The sequence below is a fragment of the Terrapene carolina genome, unplaced genomic scaffold, assembly GCF_002925995.2.
Source record: "Terrapene carolina triunguis isolate 2854851 unplaced genomic scaffold, T_m_triunguis-2.0 Scaffold113, whole genome shotgun sequence".
In the NCBI taxonomy this organism is placed as follows: Eukaryota; Metazoa; Chordata; order Testudines; family Emydidae; genus Terrapene; species Terrapene triunguis.
In genome coordinates, this window is record NW_020664464.1 from 962,227 (window position 1) to 981,958 (window position 19,732).

Below are 19,732 nucleotides of genomic sequence, written 5' to 3' on the forward strand. Positions count from 1 at the left end.
AAACAGCACAAATAAACTGTGACAATACAACACAAACTCTGCAATAACTTAATCACTTCTGATTTGACTAAGATGACTATCAGGTCTGTTCAGACTAAATTATAGTTAGGGCCCTACCAAATTCATGGCCATGAAAAACGCGTCACAGACTGTGAAATCTAGTCTCCCCCCCATGAATTTTGGTCTTTTGTGTGCTTTTACCCTATACTATATAGATTTCACAGTGGAGACCAGAGTTTCTCAAATTGGGGTCCTTACCCAAAAGGGAGTTGCAGAGGGGTTATTTTAAGGGAGTCGTGGTATTGCCATCCGTACTTCCACGCTGCCTTCAGAGCTGGGCATATCCGGAGAGTGGCGGTTGTTGGCTGGGTTCCCAGCTTTGAAGGCAGCGCCCGCCAGCAGCAGTGTAGAAGTAAGCGTGGCAATACCATACCATGCAACCCTTACTTCTGCACTGCTGCCTTCAGAGCTGGGTGGCCAGGGAATGGCGGCTGCTGACTGAGGGCTCAGCTCTGAAAGCAGCAGCGCAAAAGGGTGCCAATACCATACCATGTCATCCTTACCTCTGCGCTGCTGGCAGCAGCTCTACCTTCAGAGCTGGGCTCCAGCAGCTGCCGCTCTCTGGCCACCCGACTCTGAAGGCAGTGCCACCGTCAGCAGCAGTGCAGAAATAAGGGTAGCAGTACCGCAACCTCCCCTACAATAACCTTGTGACCTCCTCACAACTCCTTTTAGGGTCAGGACCCCTATAATTACAACACTGTGAAATTTCAGATTTAAATAGCTGAAATCATGAAACTTACAATTTTTAAAATCCTATGACTGTGAAATTGACCAAAATGGACGATGAATTTGGTAGGGGCCTAATTATAGAATTAGACAACTTGTATTACCACTTTGCTTAGCCTTGATTATACACTCTGATTGCATACACTAGCCTCTGTTGGGTGCAATTCATTATCAAGCTATTCCCCAGACTACCAATATCCTGCATATGATCTAAAATACTCGATGTGTTAGTCATCTGAATCCTGAACGTCAAATACTGGCTGTGCCTTGAAGGGAGATTAGTCTCTGCCCCTCCTGTGATGGTCAACTCTCCTCAAAGGGACAGCCACCCTGCCACACTAGCTAAAAAGTTTCTTAAATATTTGACTGCAGCTGGAGTTCTCGAATACTATTTTTCACAGCTGTTGTTCCAGAAACTGCCTACAGTACTATACAACTGGTGTCCAAGTGTCCACTTCATTCGTGGGTTCCTATTCCTTCACTTTAAAGAAATTAGTTTCACCCTTAGGGATTATTGTACAGTTTAAAGTTCATAACTGGCTCTTGTCTCGCTCATCTGAGACTGAGAAGTATATTTAAGACTCTCTCAGCCCTTATCGAATAACTAACTCCCAAGGGGTATGGAAGGGATTTTTCCCCCTTCCTCCTTTTCCTGCAGGCCAAGCTACCACTTAGTTCGATACTTTTGCACAAGCACCAAAAAAAAAAATCATCTTTAAAAGTTTGAGAGTTACAGTAGCTAATGAAAGCATTCTGCCAGAGGACTTTTTTTTAATTAACTTCATTTCACTTTTGGGAGCTGTGATGCAGTTATTTTGGGCTAGTGCAATTGCTGGATGAGAATGTGCAACCTGGTATCTTGTGCCTGTGTCTCACTATACTGTAGAAATATGTTCTGAGAGACTCTGGAATACTCAAATCTCCATCCAATATTTTCTGAACAATCTTTTATGGTACATGTTCAGCTTATTGAACTGTCTGTGAGAGTCAAAAGTTAGTGCAAAAGTATCTCAACTTATTATTGTACAGAAGTACTTCTGTGCATCTTGTTAGTCATATCCGCTTAGTTTACTAACAAAACATTTCACTATTATAAGCAATGCAGAGCCAATGTAGCTGTGGAAGAGCTAGCTGCATATGCGTGTATTTCATACATTATCAATAACTGCCCGCTAAATTCTAATTCCAGAATCTTTATTGTTGGCAACGAGGTACAAGACAGAAATAACTCAGCTTGGTTTTCAGAGAGAGGATGAGCTTGCAGTTCTGACAATTAGAAAAACTTGGTTTTAGCTTACAAAAGAGTGAATTTGGTATGGAAGTCCATGATGGAAATGAATACAGAAAAAAGACACCATTTTTTACATTAGCACTTAAAAAACATATTACACTTTATGGCTAGTGGGAAGAAGTTTGAATGCCAACCCATACAATCCTCATCCCTTCTAGAAACTGATAAAATTAGAGAGGATTGGTCAAAGACAAATCAGAGAATGACAGGGTGGAAAAACAAATAATACTGATGACACTGTTGGTATTATGATTAAAGGATAAAATAATGAAATCACAGAATGTGAAAACTGGGCAAGACTCAAATAGAAGGCAGGAAATGGATAGACTTAGGCATGGATGTTATCCTGAACTTAATAATCACCGCTCGTTATGATAGTTACTTAGGGGAACATAAACAAACCTAACTTTCACACTTACTTTAGTTTGACACCTGGATCTGTAGTTGAGTTCCTAAATATCTTGTCTGAAGCACTTCAAGGAGGCCTTCAGAGAACAATGATGATATAAAAACCTAGGTAGATGGAGATAGTAGATAGCTAGAGGGACATGATTTACTTAGATTGTAAGATCTGCGAGACAGGGACCACCTTTTTATTTGTGTACACAATGCTGTGCTGGGGTGGTCTGCCCTTTTAATGGCCAGAGGCATGGAGTTGGCCAGCCCTATCCACTTAGCCCTGCCTACCACACCTGGAATGTGGTCTGGGGTAAATTAGTAGAACCAGCTGGGAATGGAGGAACTTATTCTCCTATAAAAGAGAAACAGGAAGCTGAAAAGGAGAGAGGGGCTCAGGAAAGTGTAGCGAGACTGCAGAGAATTAGAAAGGCTCTCGCAGGAAAGACCCTGAGACACTAGAGGAATTTGAGACTGTACCCAGCTTAAGGCTTGGGGGTGGGGCATAGGAGGAGAGACTTTTGTGGTTATTTTTGAACTTTAGCGTAATAAACCAGACCTTAAGAAAAGTAGTTGTCATTGGACTCATGAAAGCCTGTGTGGAATTTTATTAAAGAAGTCCCTTGAAGGGGGAGGAGGAGTACTGAGAGAGAGCAACCTCTGGCCATGATGGGCACATGGAAGGCAGCCAGTCCAGTGAGAAATACCTGGCAAAATAGGGCCCCCAATTCCTGCCTGGAGTCTCTGCTGCCATATTACTAAATATAAACAAATGAATGGAAGTGATGAACATTTAAAAGAATAGTACATTGATATGGACCTTTTAGAATTGTGTTATGGTGAAAGGCACTAATAGCTTGTTCATTAGGGTTACTGATGCACATGCACCCAGGGTGAAACTCTTAGCAGATGCTAAAGATGCCATGCAGCAACCACACACAGAAAGTTAAGGGTATTATACGAGTTAAAAGCACACACTTTTTTTCTGGCTATGAAAGTTCTGAGGTTCCTTTGTACTGCAGCTGCACAAAAGGAGGGTAGATGCCCAGGCTCACCTTTCCAGGCCATGAAATCTTAGTGAGAAACCTTGGACTAGCGGTTTCCCAGGTGTATAACTCAGGGGATTGGGCAGGAAAAGGAGGCTGTGAAACAGTTGGACTTGAGTGGGGCCCTGGGGGGAGAGGAACAAAGCAGCTTCTGGGGCAGAGGTGCCTTCCCTGAGGTTTCTGTAGGAGGGTGTTGCCTGCAAGCCTTTTGTTACCACCCTGTTTGAGAAAACAAGATTTGTGTACATTTTTCAAATAAGCAAATTACACTAAGAAAATAATTGGCTGCACTTTACCACTTTTTCCAGAAAGGAAGCTGGCGTGCAAGGCCTCAAATTCTGCTACCACTTGGCAAAGGAGCAAACACTGTAATAACTACATAGTGCCTTTCTTCCTGAATATCCAGAAAGCACTACACAAACCCATATGTACAGTACCACTGAAATGTGGCCTCCTATGGGAGCAGGATGGCATCTAACTGGCACAAAGCACACAGTGTAATAGTGGATAAGGAAAAAAAATTGCACTAGGATAGTATGGCAAAACTGCTCTTACAAAAAAGGCAACAGTATTTTAGAACATGATTTTTTTTGTAAATAGAACCAAATGTCTGTGCATCTCCATTCGTTTTTACAGTTTCACGATCTACAAGCAAAAGTCAGTAGAGCTGGGTGAAATTATTTCATGTGAAACTTTTTTTTTTCCCCTGATGAAAAATGTAGATTTGGCAACAAATATTCTGCAAATTTGTGTCCATTGTGCTGACTTGTTTTGGGGGCTGAAAAAAAACTTCTAAAAAGTTAAAAAAAAATCCAAATATTTTTGTTTTGACACTTTTGAAAAAAAATGTTTTGCTTATACTATTTGAAAATTATTAAAGAATAAAAAATTGAAATGAAATGTTTCATTTGACCCTAAACAAAATTTTCTTTGACTTTTTGATTCACTGAACATTTTGAGAAAATTAGTTTTTGGTTTGACCCAAAGTGGTTTTTTTTTTTTCTCCCAGAATAGCTAATGAATCAAAAATTCTGTTATTTGGCCAGCTGTAAAAGACAGGTAATGCAATTTCAGTTGACTTTGCCCACTTATGCCGCTGGTGAATCTGTCCCTGTAAGTACTGCCCAAACATCTCTACAGCTGTTCTTCCCTCTGTTCATCTTCTGTTACCAGTGCTGTGAAAGAACCAAGTTGTAAGTGTAAATACTCCAGTAAAATAATATTTCTTGACCTCTTCATTTATATTTACTCTGAGATAAAATAGAGAAATAGCTTAGACTTAGAAACAACTAAACTTAGCCTCTTCAAAAGAAAATATTGTTGATATTACTTGTACGCAATAGCTTAATAGCTAGAACACTGAATACTAGGCAATTATAAGGTATTAATAGTTTCTTCATGTTAAGCCTTATTGATGCCCAACTGAATTAATGATGCAGTGACCAAGTTTAAATTGTTTCTGTATTCATCTGGTGTTAGAAAATATTATGACCATTAATCATAAATGAATTCACATTAATAGTGCAAACTCATGCAGCAGAAGCATGTAAGATTAGAGGTCTTGGCATGATTTTATTTCAGAGATAGCATTCATAGTGCATCCTAATTCTTCAATAAATATCAGCTGGGTTATGAACAGTTTGGGAAAATTAGCCATCATCACCTAATCAGAGCAGTTGACAGGTTCAATTTAATTTAGGTGGTTGAGTCCCAGTGATGAAATAGTGGTGTCATTCTATTGAATTCTGATATAACACTTGACATGAAGCATTGGCATCACCTGTGACAATCCTGCTTGCCTGCTGGAAAGCAATGTGAGTAATTCAACTCTTGCTGTTTAAAAATATATGCTATTCATTTTTTTCTTTTCCAATTCCAATTTTAAAATGCAAAGGCTATCGTCCTTTGTTGATCTGTGGGTAGCTTTTAATAAATTTCATTATTGTTTGATTAAGCAATTATATTTTCTGAAGTCATTATTTGTACTAATGCTAGAAGACTTGTATAAACCCAGTAAAGCAAGTGCACAGAAACGCACTGGGCCAAATTCATCTCTGGTATAACTCTATTGAAGTCAATGAGTTACAGCAGGAAATAATTTATCCCATTGATAATTCAGTTTCTTATAAATTATTAGGAAAAAACCCAAAAGCTTGATTTCAAAATCCAATTAAGGTTGCTTAGTGACAACCTTATTTTTTTACCCATCCCATCACTTAAAAAACCCAAGCACTTAAAAGGTGTAAGGAAATGAACATCACATCATAGACATTCCAAATAATAGACAAATTATTCTTTGTATGGAGAAGTACGTATTTCATCACAATAAGAAAACCTTAAACTCTGACCATGTAATTTGAGAGTGAAAATTCATGGCTTTGTCACCAGAGTTGTATTTCCAGCTCTCATCCAAGCTTCAACAGAGTTACACTGATTTATACAAGATGAGGATCTGGCCCTATATTTTTTCCCTTTAGGAGCATCTAACACTGGTTGTGATAAGTGAAAAACCTAGTTAAAACAAGACATATTCAAATGAATTCATTTTAAATGTTACAGTTAAATTTAAAATTTTGGATTTGGATTCAGCTCTGAACTTTGTAATTGGCTCCTATCCATGGAACAGAAATGAAACCTTAGGTCACGACACTGCTCAACTTTGGGAAGTAAATACATGCATTATGCCTAAACATTGCTCTATGGGACTATCTCCAAGAGCTCTAACCTGCCACCCTTACTCATGCCGACTGTCATCTTGTTCTGCAAGTAATCCCATTGAAATTAATAGAAATACTTACAAAGCATGAGTAAAGGGTGGCAGAATCAGTCTCTTTATAGTTTGGTATAACTGTGTAAATAAAGCCCAAATATTTGTGGGACTACAGTATTCTTAAGCCAATACCTCCTTATGTCTGTTATCTCTTATTGCTCAGAGCATGCTGGAAGGTTCCAATTCATGAGTGGTCCCATGTTCAATAGGCATATGTGCTTGCAGTATCTTGTGTGTAAAACAGAAAGCAGGGGAGGGGGAGGATGGAGGCTTGGAAAAATGACCCAGAGTAGTAACTTTTGTTTGCTTTTAAATCTCTCTTTGTCAAGAATCAAGAACTGGTTCCCCCCCCCCCATTTTTAAACACAGCTAAATGCAATTAATGGATTTGAGAGAAATATAGTAAAATTGAAACTTTCAGCTCCGAGACACTTATATTGAAGTCATAAGATGACAAGCCGTTACCATGACGTAACAGATTGCCATTTTATCCTAAAGCCAATATTCTGAAGGCTAGACCTTTACTCTCTTAATTTAATAAATTTAAATGCAAGTGTGACAGCAATAGCGTACTAAGCCGCTGAAATATTATGAATTGCCTAGAGTAATGCTCTTGTTGGATAATCTGAATTACTTCAGCATGTAGTCGGGTACATGACAGTAAAATGTTAGACTATTAGAGTAACTAGCCAGCACGTTAGGCCTTACTCTGCTATGGTACATATTAGATGAAAAAGCATTTACCACCAGGACTGACCTTACAGCTACTCTGTAAGGTCTTTCCCACCCTCCCCACCCCCCCAAAGTGATATTCAGACAGCACCGCAGAAAACTGAAGATGGGGCTCTTCTCTGGGGAGAGTAAAGTGTTCGGAAAAAAGAATACCCCTCCAACTTGTCTCATTGAGATCCAGAAATCTAACATCTCACTATCATTATTTGTGTGGCAGAACTTGAACTTTTTGTTCCAAAGTGAATGATTAATGTATAAGTGTTGTGCAGTTTAATACTGTTTTTTCCCCCTGAAGCTTCTTGGATCTGGTTTTGAGTAACTGATTTAATGTATAAATTGGCCCAAACTTGGCAAATATCAAGAATATTTAACAGGACACAGATGGTGCAGAGGAAAGCAATATCCAGAGATTTGGGTGACTTCAGTGCTCTCTAACCCTCCACCAGCTGCTTTGGCTCAAGTGTGAATAAAGACCCTTTAAGAATCAAAAAGTGTCTTATATTGTGCCTAAGCATTGCCCACCCAACCAAATTGACACCACAAACAAAAGCAACCATTTGTCTATAAGTATATTAGTGAAAAGGACATTGCAGCTTGATAATAAATTAACATATTTAATCTTAAGTATCACTGATTGCTTGCACATTGCTAGTTTCCATCAACCATCTGATAGGAAGAAATGCATTTAACGACACTTTATGTGCTCTGTTTTCGGTTTTAACGGTATCAGAAAATAAGACCGACAGCAAATGCCTGAAGCCAGAGGAAAATGAAAGAGACACTCAATTTCTTTCTTTACAAACTATAATAAAATCACAGTCAATAGATTATATTTATTGGAATCATAAAACAACACTAGCCACAGTTTACAATTAAGTCCTCTGAGGTTGTAAGTGCTCTATATGGTTTCTTCAGCTTGTAATGAATGATTACTAATTACAGGGCACAGATTATTGATGTAAGCATGTGAGCTCTGATATACCAACATAATATAAGAGAACCTTGAGCAATGTCTTGTGTTTTCAAAAGGCTGAATTTGATAAATTGATCTTTTTGTTCCAAATAAACATTAAAGCACAAATGATGGAGTAGAGTTTTGATTGAGAATAAATTTCAGGGCACTAGATGTTGATGGTGAGATTCTAATAATACTCCATGCTTTTCTTTAGTGTTACTTTTTATTCTCTTTCTCACTCTCACTCTCACACACATGTGTATGTATTACAAATAGCATTCTTGGGTCTTGAATGTAACCTTAATTATAGCATTAAAGTGTCCATTACAGAACTTATTTTCTCATGCACATAACTTTCTCAAATAATTCAATTTAAAAACTGTTATAACAGTACTGCCAATCTTAAGTATCTAAAAAAAAATCACGTAAAAGACCCCCTAAAATCATAAGATTTGCTTAAAATTCACATTTTAATACAACTATAAATTTAATAAAATGATAAATGATAGGACCTTAATTTTTTTTATCGGCTTTCTAAAATTTGAGCCTTTAGCGGAAAATCATCCACTTTCAATTGTATATGATCAGTTCAGGTTGAAAACTAAATCTTAAATGCCCATGCACATATGTAAGCGTCCCAGCTGGCCATTCAAAGGATTCCATTTAACCTCTATTAATGTTTGGGGTGGAGTCGACTGACATTCTCTCTCTCTCCATCCCCCTCACTTATCACCATCATATATATATCTTTCCCCCACTCCCATAATCCCTTCATGTTAGTCCAGAGTCTACTGCCTCCATATTTGTCTTCCCTTACCCCACAATATACCTCTGTATTTGGCACTGGTATGATTACTAATGGAATACTGTGTCCAGTTCTGGTGTCCACAATTCAAAAAAGAAGTTGATAATTTGGAGAGGGTTCAGAGAAGAGTCACGAGAATGATTAAAGGATTAGAAAACACAGTATAGTGAGACTCAGGATCTCAGTCTATTTAGCTTTCAAAGAGAAGGGTAAGTCTGAAGTACCTACATGGGGAACAAATATTGAATAATGGGCTCTTCTGTGTAGCAGAGAAAGGTGTAACAGATTCGAATGGCTTGACAAATTCAGACCGAAAATAAGATGTAAATTTTTAACAGAGAAGATAATTAACTGCTGGAACAAATTACCAAGGAGTAAGGAGTGACTCTCCATCACTGACAATTTTTACATCTGGATTGGATGTTTTTCTAAAAGATATGTTCTGGGAATTATTTTGGGGAAGTTCTATGTCCTGTATTACTCTGGAGGTCAGACTAAATGATCCTTTCTGGCTTTGCAATCTACGAAGAGGTCTCCTACCCCTCTCATTCTCCCTCTTTCATCCCTATTCATCTGGACCCTCCTCAGTTTTCTGCTGTAACCTATGTTCCCCTATACATCCTCAGTCTCCATCCATATGTGACAACCCCCTGTTTAAGTTCTCTATGAGCATTGAACCCAAGATGTTTCATTTCAAAGCACAGTCCTACACTTTATCACATCAGTCTAAGAACAATATCCATTAGCTAGGAGCAGCAGTAGGTAGTTACCCTCTCTGGATCAGAGATGTGAATAGACACATACTTGGCTAGTGTGTGTTCCACGCCCCACCTCACCTGTTCTCCTTCACTCCCCCTCTGCCTCACATTCCCATATCTTTATCATTTGCTGACTGACTAGTTTCCTAACCACAGGGGACAAGCTAACTTCTCTCAAGACAGCATAGCTTTAATCCCACTGGAAACAATGGGAAATAGAGACCATCTTTACTAGGGGCAGCCTCACTTCTACATGTGGAGGCAATTAGAAAATTATAGTTATTTTAACTTAAGGCATCATCAGGCTTCACTTCTATTGGAAGTAATGGGAAATATCAGCTATTTTGAGTAAGTGTAAAATTCATGAGTTTGATGGCAGAAACCAGGAAATCATTAGTTTGTTTGTTTTTGTAATAAAGAAACCACATAGTATCATAGGACTCAATAAAATTGTGAGTTGCAATTCTGTGAGAAAAGAACATTAAGATGGCATGGCTGAATAGCTGAAATCTGAAAAGACATAAGTGCTCAAGTTAAGGTTACACTCAAGATACACTTGTGCATGTGTGTTTGGGAGATCAGATAGGGAGATGGAAGAATGAGCATACACATGGATACATCTCCTAGCCTGTTGTCTGCAGTACCATCTGGTGAGTGTGCTGTCAAATAAAGTTAAGGTTCCTAAAGCTAGAGTTCTGTCATAATAGCAGTTTCAGTAGATTCCATGATAATTCTTCCACTGGTCTCTGTTAGTTTCTGCTGGAGGACCCCATTTAATAAACTCATTGTCCTATTTGCCAGTTGAAACCAAGTGAAATTTTTCAGCTGCGGATTTCTACTCGGGTAGATAGGAGCTTAAGTTGAAATAAATAATGAAGCAGCAGTTGTGCTGTGTTTCCCTTTAATGAAAGATGCTGGCTACTCACTGTTGGGATTTCTTTTTTCCAGACTTCTTGTTTTACTTGGCTTATTTAGAATACCTTGTCCAGTTTGGAAGAACATTTTATTAATTGGGGTGGTGGGGAGGGGAGGGATTTGAAACACAGTTCCACTGCAGATTTTGTTTTTTAGGTTTTTTTAATTTGCATATGGCAATGCTAAGCTGAGTTGATCAGACTCAAGCGTAGGCCTCTCTTCAAGTGTTAATTACTCATGTCAAATCAGCCCTTAGCTACACTCACCCATTTATGGAGCCTGTGATTTGATGGAAGTCCTATCCAAGCATGGTGTTTTCCCCCACAATAACTTCATAGTAGCTTTTCTAGTGAGAAAAGGGGAGAGAAAGGTGCATTAAGAACAAGCCTGTGGGAGAGAAGCAAAGTTTTCTTTTGGTATCTTTTAAAACAGCTGGAGTACCTGTCCTAGGATACACCACTGCCATCTAGTTAGGCCCTGATTCGGTAAAAGATCACTATTCAGGAAAACACTTAAGTACATGCTTAGTTTTAAGCACATGCTTCCTTCTTCCATAGGTATCTTAAGGATGTGATGTCAGTCCTTTCCTGAATACTATACTATACAGTATAGCCTAATGCAGGATTACAACTCCTCCCACTCACCAAACCAGGAATTGCAAAGCATATTCCCAAAGAAAAAAATTCTACAGGTTCAATGCTAGAATGTTGGTGTGTGTGGGGGGAGGGGTATTATCTTGCTCAATTATTTAACATAAGGTAAAAACTAAATACTGAATCTTTCACTAAGAGAATATTTTTCAAATTAGTCCCAGAATATCCTGAGATATTCTACTTTTCTTTAGCCTTCAGCTTCTCCAAACAGTCTGAATTTTTTCATTCACGTGTGAATGAAAGGCCAGTTGGGTCAACAATTCTGTCCTGTTACGCCTGATGTTAGTGGTTTGAATGTAGTAATTATTCACCTCCAAGATGAAGAAAAAATCAATAATAGCAGCTTTTCAGGTCTATAAAACCATTGAAAGGTTGTAAGTTCAGGTTACAGGATGAATCATTACCAAAAGGAAAGAAGCCTCAAAATGTTAATTTGTTAATTGAAATGATTGGAATGACAGCAAAGTCATGCTATTAACTATTTAAAGGAAAATTAAGCACTCAAAAGCTGTGGCAGTTGAGTTTGGTTTGGATAAATATAATTATCCAAATCTAATCTGAGCTTCTTGATTCTATAACACTGGATAAGAAAACTCATAAGAGAAGACTGTTTTGTGAGATTACCAGTATCTTCTCTTCCATTTGGGCCCCTTTCTAAAAGAGCCATTTTCATAGTATTTTGGCTTTATCACATTTCCTACACAGTGCAGAGGAAAGCAAAACTCTAAACAGAGAGCTAAAAAGATTATTTTTAAAAAGCCATTAAATGGCTTTGAATGTCACTAAGGTTCTGTTTTAGTTTCTCTTCATCCATACCTGTTTGCACAGGCAAACTATAATAGCCTCCAGTCACATCAGCTTTAATGCTAGGAGGATCTCAAAAGTTGCAGATTGGTTAAATACCCAAAAGTTCAGATGTTTGTACAATGCTTATCCAAATATACTGGCATCTCCTCCAGGAGAAAGAGGGCTGGGATAGCAAAAGGGTAGATTGTGTCTGGCCCCAGCATGGGTGAGAAGAGGGAAGACCTAAAGATCCTTCTCTTGCTGCACATCTTGCACAAAGGCTAGATACAATAACATTCCAGTGCTTAGCGACTTCTCCCCCCTAGTGCTCCTGGGTTCAACTATACCTGAGGATAGGGAGGTGATGATGCTATAACCCCACCTCTCACGCTACACCGGGGAAAGCAGGCTACATCATACAAAGCAATACTGCCTATCTGCTCCCCGTAAATGGTACATGCATTCTGAGAGACAAGGTGGGTGAGAGAGACAATAAAATGTGAGTGCAATAAAAGATCTCAGACACCTTGTCTGTCTAATATCCTAGGACCCACTCAGCTACAGCTACACTACATACATGCATTCTGAGGCACAGGGCCCCAGAGGTCCACCTTGGATGGTGTTGCACTGCACTGCCCCCAACACAACTATCATACACTTAACAATACAATCTGACTATAAAGAATCCGCACGGATCCTTCATCCCTGTTAAACGGCCACAGCCTGGATTTGATCCTGTACTCCTCATACAGAGTCTTAGCAAAACAAGATACCATTTGCAAGTCAGCAACAAAACTCCCTTTCTCTCCCCACCACAGACTTGCAGACTTACAGGCAACTTCTGTTATCCTACACTAGTTAAGGTACTGCTTACTGTTAAGATGGACTATCCCTTGTGTCTATTCAAGGCCATACATAACCAGATGGCTATACCAATCCAGGTGAAATAAAGCCTTCCCATCCTCCTAAGTCTGCCAACAGAGATCCTTATTGTTGCTATTCCTTTGCTACAATACAAAGCTGAGAACTGGAAACAGTGGCAGGTCACTTGCCTGCACTATGAAATGGGTGTCAGCAATGGGAGCAGATGAACCAGTGCTGAAGACCATTTAATTGCACGCATAGTCAGGAACAAACCTCATTCCGCACTGATTCACAACCCAGGAGTCTCTCTTGTAGCAGTCTTGTCTACACCGGCATGTTTTGTCACTGGTGCAGCAGTGGTAGCAATTGCTAAGGCTGAAGTGCAGAGAGGATTTGAGTATTTTTATCAGTGTCATCTAACCCTGTTCAGGACAGGGATAAACAACATGAATGATAAAAATTCCTGAGAGTTGCCGCTGCTGAGGCCAATGATGATGAATTACTGTCCTGAACTTCCCAGTAAAGATGAAGGCTTTTTGAAGTGGTGTTGATAACAGTTTGGCCATGTGAAACATAGCCAATATCAGACAACAGGTACCACACATGCTAGTATAGACAAGAATTATTAAAGGTGAGAAATTACTTTTTTGATTTTCTTACAGTATGTGCTATATTTCGAAAACATCTTGCAGACTTCTTTATTTTGTCCTTTTCAGCATCTGTTAACTCAGATTCAACTTACAGGAATGTTTCTTTCATTTTCCCTCTTTTTATCTGTACCTCTTTTGATTTTATTTCACACTTAGCCTTCTCATCTGCAGCGTCTCTCATTCTTTGTCAACTTCACCGCTCTCCCCCTGCCTCTCACTGGTGTTCTTTTTCCTGACCACAGCTCTGCCTCTTCTTTCCTCTCCCCAACCCCATTACAACCAATCATTTTTGCTGCTTCCTTTTGAAAGGAAAATAAAGTTTCCCCCCCTTTGGACTCCTCGAAACCCAATATTTTAAAGTGAAAGGTTTTTTTTTTTAAACAAAGAAGCAGCTTTAGAAGCTTAGTCAGATTCGATTGTGGTCACATGGCGTTACCTAGCAATGCCATATACCTAACAGTTCCTTTCTTCTGCAAAATGAAAGCCTTTTTTATTACCAATTTTGTCAGAGTAGGCTTAAAGTCACAAAGAGCAAGCATATTCTAAAAAGGACACTTTCATGTTGCAGCTTAGAAATAGTGGGAAAACTGTCACCTCAGGGCTTCTAAGTGCATTTTTAAAACCAATGGAAAGGTCAACTACATGATTTTTTAAATGTTTAAGAACATAAGAATGGCCATACTGGATCAGACCAAAGGTCCATCCAGCCCCGTATCCTGTCTTACAACAGTGGCCAATACCAGGTACCCCAGAGGGAATGAACAGAACAGGTAATCATCAAGTGATCCATCCCCTGTCGCCCATTCCCAGTTGGTGGCAAACAGAGGTTAGGGACACCATCCCTGCCCATTCTGGCTAATAGCCATTGACGGACCTATCCTCCATGAACTTATCTAGTTCTTTTTTGAACCTTGTTATAGTGTTGGCCTTCACAACATTCCCTGGCAAAGAGTTCCACAGGTTGACTGCGTTGTGTGAAAAAATACTTCCTTTTGTTTGTTTTAAACCTGCCGCTTATTAATTTCATTTGGTGATCCCTAGTTTGTGCGTTATGAGAAAGAGTAACTAACACCAGTCACGATCATATATCCCCTTACTCATCTCTTTTCCAAGCTGAAAGGTCCCAGTCTTATTAATCTCTCCTCATATGGAAGCCGTTCCATACTCCTAATCATTTTTGTTTCCCTTTTCTCAACCTTTTCCAATATATCTTTTTTGAGATGAGGCGACCACATCTGGATGCAGTATTCAAGATGTGGGCATACCATGGATTTATAGAGAGGCAATATGATATTTTCTGTCTTATTATCTATCCCTTCCTTAATGGCTCCAAACATTCTGTTCACCTTTTTCACTGCTGCTGCACATTGAGTGAATGTTTTCAGAGAACTATCCACAATGACCCTAAGATCTCTTTCTTGAGTGGTAACAGTCAATTTAGACCCCATCATTTTATATGTATAGTTGGGACTATGGTTTCCAATGTGCATTACTTTGCATTTATCATCATTGAATTTCGTCTGCCATTTTGTTGCCCTGTCACCCCGTTCTGTGAAATCCTTTTGTAGTTCTTCACAGTCTGCCTGGGACTTAATTATCTTGAATAGTTTTGTATCATTTGTAAATTTTGCCACCTCACTATTTACCCTTTTTTTCAGATCATTTATGAATATGTTGAATAAGATTGGTCCCAGTACAGACCCCTGGGGGACACCACTATTTACCTCTCTCCATTCTGAAAACTGACCATTTATTACTACCCTTTGTTTCCCATCTTTTAACCCGTTACCAATCCATGAGAGAACTTTCCTTCTTATCCCATGACAGCATACAAAGGCTTTTTGAAAATCTAAATACACTATATCCACTGGAGCCCCCTTATCTACATGCTTGTTGACCCCCTCAAATAATTCTAGTAGATTGGTGAAGCATGATTTCCCTTTACTGCTGACTTTTCCCCAACAAATTTTGTTCTTTACTACAGGTTTCAAACAGTTTGCCTGGTACTGACGTCATGCCTGCAATTGCTGGGATCACCTCTGGAACTCTCTTTAAAAATTGGCATCACATTAGCTATCCTCCAGTCATTTGGAACAGAAGCTGATTTAAAAGACAGGTTACAGACTAGAGTTAGTAGTTCTGCAATTTCACATTTGAGTTCCTTCAGAACTCTTGGGTGAATACCATCTGGTCCTGGTGACTTATTACTGTTTAGTTTATCAATTTGTTCCAGAACCTCCTCTAATGACACCTCAATCTGGGACAGTTCCTCAGATTTGTCACCTAAAAAGAATTACTCAGGTTTGGTAATCTTCCTCACATCCTCAGCCATGAAGACTGACGCAAAGAATGCATTTAGTTTCTCTGCAATGGCCTTATCGTCCTTGAGTGCCTTGTCAGCATCTTGATTGTCCAATGGCCTCACTGGTTGTTTAGCAGCTTCCTGCTTCTGATGTACTTAAACAAATTTGCTATTACTTTTTGAGTCTTTGGCTAGCTGTTCTTCAGATTGTTTTTTGGCCTTCCTAATTATATTTTTACACTTCATTTGTCAGAGTTTATGCTCCTTTCTGTTCTCCTCACTAGGATTTAACTTCCACTTTTTAAAGGATGCCTTTTTGCCTCTCACTGCTTCTTTTACTTTGTTGTTTAGCCACGGTAGCACTTTTGGTTCTCTTATTATGCTTTTTTTTATTTGAGGTATACCTTTATGTTGAGCCTCTATTATGGTGTCTTTAAAAAGTTTCCATGCAGCTTGCAAGGATTTCACTTTTTGCACTGTGCCTTTTAATTTCTGTTTCACTAACTTGCTCATTTTTGTGCAGTCCCCCTTTCTGAAATTAAATGCTACCATGTTGGGCTGCTGTGGTGTTTTCCCCAACACAGGGATGTTAAATTTAATTATATTATGGTCACTATTAGCAACCAGTCCATCTATATTCACCTCTTGGACCAGATCCTGTGCTCCATTTAGGATTAAACCAAGAATTTCCACTCCTCTTGTGGGTTCCAGGACTAGCTGCTCCAAGAAGCAGTCATTTAAGGTGTCAAGTAACTTTATCTCTGCATCCCGTCCTAAGGTGAAATGTACCCAGTCAATATGGGGATAGTTGAAATCCCCCATTATTATTGAGTTTTTAATTTTTATAGCCTCTCTAATCTCTCTGAGAATTTCACAGTCACTATCACCATCCTGGTGAGGTGGTCGGTAATATATCCCTACTGCCATATTCTTATTACTAGAGTATGGAATTGCTATCCACAGAGATTCTATGGTACTGTTTGGTTCATTAAGATTTTTACTTCATTTGATTCTATGCTTTCTTTCACATATAGTGCCACTCCCCCACCAGCACGACCTGTTCTGTCCTTCTGATATGTGTTATACCCTGGTATTACTGTGTCCCATTGACTGTCCTCATTCCACCAAGTTTCTGTGATGCCTATTATATCAATATACTCATTTAATACGAGGCACTCTAGTTCACCAATCTTATTATTTAGACTTCTAGCATTTATATACAAACATTTAAAAAACTTGTCACTTGTTAGCTGTCTGCCATTACATGATGTAATTGAATGGGCCTCTTTCATTTGACTGTTTCTCATCAGATCCTACCCGTATCTTATCTTCCATCCTCTCCTTTTTACTAGGACATAGACAATCTCCATTAATAGATTGTCCCCTAAGAGATGTTTCTGTCTGAACCATGTGCTCCTCCACACCAATCATCTTCCACCCAGCCATTAGTTTAAAAACTGCTCTATGACCTTTTCAATTTTAAGTGCCAGCAATCTGTTGCCATTTTGGTTTAGGTGGAGCCCATCCTTCCTGTATAGGCTCCCCCTTTCCCAAAAGTTTCCCCAGTTCCTAATAAATCTAAACCTCTCCTACCTACACCATCATTTCTTCCGTGCATTGAGATCCTGCAGCTCTGCCTGTCCAACCAGCCATGCGCGTGGAACTAGAATTTCAGATAATGCCACCATGGAGGTCCTGGACTTCAATTTCTTATCTAGCAGCCTAAATTTGGCCTCCAGGACCTGTCTCCTATCCTTCCCGATGTCATTGGTACCTACATGTACCACGAGCACCAGCTCCTCCCAGGCACTACACATAAGTCTATCTAGATGTTTTGAAAGATCCGCAACCTTTGCACCAGGCAGGCAAGTCACCATGCAGTTCTCCCGGTATTGCAAACCCATCTATCTTTGTTAATAATAATTGAATCACCCATTACTAATACTTGTCTCTTCCCAATAACTGGAGTTCTCTACTCTGGAGAGGGATCCTCAGTGCGAAAGGATACCATGACATCATCTGGAAGGAGAGTCCCAACTATGGGATCGTTTCCCTCTGCTCCAGTTGGATGTTCTCCATCCCTGAGACTTTCATCCTCCTCAACAATACAGAGGCTGTCAGACCGGGAGTGGGACCATTCTACTGGGTCCCAGAAAGTCTCACTTATGTACCTCTCTGTGTCCCTTAGCTCCTCCAGTTCAGCCACTCTGGTCTCCAAAGCCGGTACACAGTCTCTGAGGGCCAGGAGCTCCTTGCACCAAATGCACACATATGTCACCTGCCCATAGGACAGGTGATCATACATGCTGCATTGGGTGCAATAAACTGGATAGCTCCCACTCTGTTGCTGGACTTCTGCCTGCATTCTTTTTTTACTCCTGCAGCAACTTTCTTTGTTGAGCCTTTGATCTTTTTGATCCCACAAACACACTAGACAACAAACTTACCTCAAGGGTCACATAATCATGCCTCCTTCACCTGGAGAACTCCCTCGCAAAACTCCCGTTAGCTGTTCCTGTTCTATGTAATGCTGTGATCTCCAGGCTTATTGTATTCTTATATATTACATACAAAAACACAGTATGGTTGATGTATATAGTCTTACATAGAGTTAAAGTGAATATTCAATTTTCAAGTTGCTAGGGAAAAAAGTTTTGCTAGTCACTATACTGGAGACACTGAGGAGGTCATTGTTTTCAGAAGTACACGGCAGACAGATAAGTAGATAAACTAAATACATATAGTAGATAAAGCCCATGGTACTCACCACATGTAGTGGCATTAGTATCATTAGATATGCTAATTTTGTACAATTAACCTTTTATAATTGCTTTAAAGACCTTGTCTAACTGGGCAGAGTGTTACTGCATTGATGGAGACTAAAACCAGAGGCAAGCTTTCAGAAAACTAATTATACTTGCAATATTTAGTACATATTTTCCTAGTGGCGTTTATGCCACCATCTCATTTAATTATTTAAAAAAAACATTTCTATTGTGAAGAATTCCCACCAGGAATCCCTGTTTCTGCCTGCTTTGTTCTCTAGTCCCTATTATTCAAGATAATTTTGGTAATAGAAAATCATCATTCATTCAAAGTAAAATCTTTGTTTTTATTCTTCTCCTCTCAATTAGAGCTAAGAAATGCAATCAAATATCCCTTGCAAGAAAGGGGAAGACAATAAATAAAAGCAGAAAGCAGTTTATATTTGTGTATTGAAATTATGGAACCATTTGCAAATTTTGTGCTTCATTGCCCAACATATGCTGATACAGAGAAAATGGGTTATCACAGACATTAACCCAGTAATAGGTTCCGGAGAAACTGGCCCAGTGACAGAATGCTAGATGAATCAGTTGAGAAAGAAAAACATTGTGTACTGATAAGAAACCAAGGAGGTGTGAAACTATATTGGGCAGATCCGGGACTTATGTAGTGGTAATTTATTCTTTTTGATCCAAAAGGAAATAGAGTTATTGAAGAAAGTCAGGCTAGGGAATTACTTTGTGAAATTCCACAATACATCAGACCCTAACCAGTAATTAGGCCACTAACAGAAAGTTAAGAACCACACCTGCCCTGACAACTATAGAACATGATTCCGTATTCAGTCCTATATTGGTTAAATTAAATTACGACTTCTAGGAAGCTCAAGATTTTCTAACGTCACTACTGCTACATAGTCCCATCAGTGGATGCTACATCCAGACAAGCAGCACAATTCAATCAAATAAAAAAAACCCAACAACTGACAAACATGCATATTCTTAACTTTACACCCTGAGTGGTCCCTAAGGTTCCAGGGGCTTGCACACAGCGTGTAGTATAGATAAAGACATGCACAAGTCTTTGCAGAGTCAGGGTGATAGACGGTAATCTCCTTGGCACAGATAATGTGTGTTTTCTTTTTCTGTTAATCAAAGCTTTCTCCTGTTATCATCATTAACAGTTGGAATGTGGTAGTAGGTAGAGGACTTAACCAGATTGTGATCCCACTGTGCTGGGCCCTAGGTACAACAG